Raw genomic sequence first — 5000 nt, 5'->3', positions numbered from 1 at the left:
TTATTAGTATCCTGACGTATTTCACAGTTACATTCTTCAATAGATAATGGCAAGAAATTATTAGCCCGAGTTGACTGGGTAATCAAGAAAAATAAAACAAGACTCGGGAAGTAAATGCATTGCAAATATATAAAGCTTGATTGATAGTTAGTAAGCTTTAGTGTCCAACCTGCACACCTTCTGTTCTCTCCGTCTCCTTTCTTCTAATACACACACACACTATGTATATATATACATATATATATAGTATGTATATATATATTTATACATACATATATATATATATATAGATATATATATATATATATATATATATATATATATATCTATATATATATTAAACTTTAAAAATTCATAGCAAGACTTAATGTTACAGTTTATTTGAATAGTTGAAGAGAGAGATTCGCGCAAGATCTTGCCTAGGCAGCATCAACCGAACAGATATTGAAAAGAAAACACCAAGTAAGAAAAAAAAAACTTATGGAGAATATCTACCCGTACATAGATACTCTAAAGTCTAAGCATTATTTATTAATAAAAACAAAATAAAAAACAAGTTCGCTACTTGGCTGGTCTCCCAGTCAGTGAAATCCAGTTAAAACTGGCAAGAGTCTTCAGCGTTAGAGACCTATTGTCAAATTGTCACTGTGGACCCAGAGAACACAACAGAGAGGGTAAACGAAGAATAGGAAAACCCAGAATCAAGCAACAAAGAGAATGCGATGCAGGGAATAAATCCTGAATAAACAGGGGAAGAAGAAATCCGGGAATATCCTTCGCGACTCCCGTCATTTGCGTGTTTACGCGAAAGTGCGCATATTTGCCTGAGCGTGTTTACCCTTAGCGGGTCCGATGCCGCATCTAGGTAAACATGGATTTCCTTACCGAGTATACATAACTAAACAGGGCTTACTGGCCGAGCCACAACTACTTAGTTTCCTATATACAAACACACGAGACGTTCCGGGTCGGTGAAACGTCGTCTGAAGATTGTCAAATGACTTGGAGAAAAGATAAGTCTTAGATTAACCAGACTAATGAGCTGATTAACAGCTCTCCTAGGGCTGGCTCGAAGGATTAGATACTTTTTAGTATCTAGGAACCAATTGGTTACAGTTATTTGTGGGATCCGAAGCACATTACATCGAGAAATGAATTTCTAATCACCAGCAGAAATAAATCCCTCTGGTTCCACGTTGGTAGAGCGGAGAATCGAACTTGGGACTACCGAATCGGTAGGCGAGCACGTACCCCACTCATCCAGCAAGGAACTCAAATGACATGGAGATGAGACATCTCTTGCTGTTGTCTAATATTTCACCTCCTGTTATCTAACAGAGGTAAAGTGCATATCTAATCTACGGGATGTCCCCCTTTTTTTTATTACATAATTACCAATCTAAGCAATTGAACTTAATTTTTAATGGAATTATTCGAAATAATGGAATAAGTAACAAATAGGTGATAAACAAACACACACACACACCACACACACACACACATATATATATATATATATGTATATATATATATATGTATATATATATATATATATATATATATATATATATATATTATACATATTATATACTAAATGAATATTTTAAAAGTGGTTTTGCAAATCATCTTAAACTTTTGACTAAGCATCAGCACTCGAAGTCACCGAGGTGACGGTCAGCTATAGTATATATATAAAAAAAGTCAAACTATTTCCCAGAGACCAGAAGTACTAGGTATCTATTTCATGGAGTTTCATACTCAAGAAGTCGTATCAACGTCAATATCATGAAGACAAAAGCCACTGAATGGCCAAAATAAACAACCGAGCACAGCATATGCTTTTCGTAACCGTCTCAAAAATGTTTGTCGATTTTCTTGAGTACGATTTTTCGCTGACTCCAAGACCTCCTCTTGAAATCACGCATGCGCGCATAAGCGTGCAAACATCACAACAAATTCAAACGCAAATATGATGAATTGCTAACTCACCACACTCTTAAACGATCGGAGATATTCGTGTCTGATTGGTACAAGGTTCACTGGGTAGAAAATTGAAGTCGGGGCATGGTCTAGATATTACGAAATGACATCAGATCTCTTTGGTTAACGAATCATTCAACTATGCCTTTATCGTTTGCTGCAAGCAGCAGCTGTTTATAATGAAGCTGAGAAATTAGCAGAGAATGAAGAGGACTTACCTTTTGAACTGATAATATCTAGAATAATTTTCAGTGTTTTATTTTTACCAGTTCGAGCTCGCCTGCATTTTGATGAGTAGCTCTCAGATAATGATATTATCTACCATACCATAACATTACAACATTTCATAGCAGACCTTCGAATGAATGATAACTGTGAAGGAATGAACACATGAAAACCAGAAAAATAAACGTAAAATCATATGTTGAAAAAAAAAACAACAACAGAATTTATTAAATAACGAAAAAGAAAAGACTAAAAAACGTAAGGAAGAATTACGAAAATAAGAAATTAAAAGAAAAAAATGAAAACCTGAAAAACAAAGAAAATCATAAAATGTTAAAAAAACAGAATTTATTGAATAATGAAAAAGAAAACACTAGAAAACATAAGGAAGAATTACGAAAATAAGAGATAAAAAAGAAAGAAAAAAAAAAATTAAACGGTACATATGGCTTGTAACAGTTCACTGAACAAGAGACGCCTCTATATAACTCGGCCTGGCAAATATGAACTACCGTTAATTCCACAATTCACGAGTACCTTTTGATAACTACTCATTGGGCTATTGACTGCCTAAAACCAGCACTTACAATCTGCTGCACTTTTTTTCACCTCAAGACGTAAAAGAAATTCTGTTCGAAAAAGCAGCTTGAAGTGTTTGCCCAAAACGAGACCTGTTGATGGTCTAATTAGCTGAAGTCTGAGCGATAGAAGAGAGAGAGAGAGAGAGAGAGAGAGAGAGAGAGAGAGAAAATTCTCAACTTAGGAGCCATAGCCAATTAAGAGAGAGAGAGAGAGACCTTACCTTACCTTACATCTTGTGAGACACCTCTAATGTCTACCAGAGAGTTGCTAGTACATCTTCCGGTATATTTTGCATCTTCCAATCTTGGATGGTCTAGGATGCAGCTTAGATATTTGTCGAGCTTATTCTTAAACACATCTACGCTCACTCCTGATATATTCCTCAGATGAGCTGGCAACGCATTGAACAGACGCTGCATTATCGATGCTGGTGCGTAGTGGATTAATGTCCTGTGTGCTTTCCTTATTTTTCCTGGTATAGTTTTGGGCACTATTAATCTACCTCTGCCTGCTCTTTCTGATATTTTTAGTTCCATGATGTTTTCTGCTATTCCTTCTATCTGTTTCCATGCCTGAATTATCATGTAGCATTCTCTTCTCCTTTCTAGACTATATAATTTTAAGGATTGTAGTCTTTCCCAGTAGTCAAGGTCCTTAAATTCTTCTATTCTAGCTGTAAAGGACCTTTGTACACTCTCTATTTGTGCAATATCCTTTTGATAGTGTGGGTACCATATCATATTGCAATATTCAAGTGGACCACGAACATATGTTTTATAAAGCATAATCATGTGTTCAGCTTTTCAGCTTTTCTTGTTTTGAAGTGCCGTAACAACATTCCCATTTTTGCTTTACATTTTGTCAATAGAATTGCTATTTGATCATTGCATAACATGTTCCTATTCATCATCACACTATATGCATATAGGTCCCCTATATGCATATAGCTTTCCTTCTCTGTCTCCATAATTTATTGATTCAAATTTATCAGAGTTAGATACCATCCTATTTACCTCTGCCCAATCATATACTTTGTTAAGGTCTCTTTGTAGCGCGTTCCTATCTTCATCACAAGTAATTTCTCTACTTATTCTTGTGTCATCGGCGAAACTACTCACTACCGAGTCCTTAACATTACTGTCTATGTCTGCAATCATAATAACAAACAGTAATGCAGCTTACACCGTACCTTGTGGCACACCGGATATTACCTTAGCTTCATCCGATTTCTCATCGTTTGCAATAACTATGTGTTTTCTGTTGTGTAAAAATTCTTTTAACCATCTTCCTACTTTATCCACGATATTGTGTTTTCTAATTTTCTTCGCTAATATATTATGGCCTACCTTGTCAAAAGCTTTTGCAAAGTCTAGATAAACCACATCTGTTTCATTTCCCCTTTTCATATTTTTGTATATGTTCTCATGGTGGACTAATAGTTGGGTTTGTGTACTTTTTCCGGGTACGAAACCATGTTGTCTTATATTAAACAAATTATTTTTTATTAAATGTTTCATAATATTTTTCTTCATTACCCTTTCATACACTTTCATAATATGTGATGTTAGACTCACAGGCCTATAATTACTTGCCTCTAGTCTTGATCCACTTTTGAATGTAGGGGTAATATATGCTAATTTGTGCTCATCATAATCTTGCCTGTATCTACACTTTGTCTTAATAATATTGCAAGTGGCTTTGCGATAGAATGAACTACTTTCTTTAACAAAATAGCAGGACACCATCAGGCCCTGCAGCAGCTCCATTTTTAATTTCATTAATAGCCTGCACAATATCAGCTTCATTAATATCTATGTCAGCTAAATATTCACTATTTTCGTCCCTTACTTCTATATCAGTATCTTCATTATCAGTTCTAGGGATGAATTCTCTCTTATATCGTTCTGCCAATATGTTGCATATTTCCTTTTTTTCATTCGTTAATCTCCCTTCAATTCTTAGAGGGCCTATTTCTATTCTTCTTTATTCATCTTTTTTGCGTACGAGTATAATAGTTTGGGGTTTTTGCTTGATTATTTAACTAAGGTTTTTTTTCTTCCAAGTCCCGTTTTTCATTTTCTTTTGATTGTATGATCTTTTGTTCTGCATTTTCTATCTTACTTTTTAGTTCTATCACTTTCCATGCATTTTTTTTCGTTTGCATGACCTTTTTTCCACTTTCTGATTTTCTGGAACAAGATCCTTCTGTCTCT

The sequence above is a fragment of the Macrobrachium nipponense genome, chromosome 12 (assembly GCF_015104395.2).
Source record: "Macrobrachium nipponense isolate FS-2020 chromosome 12, ASM1510439v2, whole genome shotgun sequence".
Lineage (NCBI taxonomy): Eukaryota > Metazoa > Arthropoda > Malacostraca > Decapoda > Palaemonidae > Macrobrachium > Macrobrachium nipponense.
Note: the sequence above shows the minus strand (reverse complement) of the source record.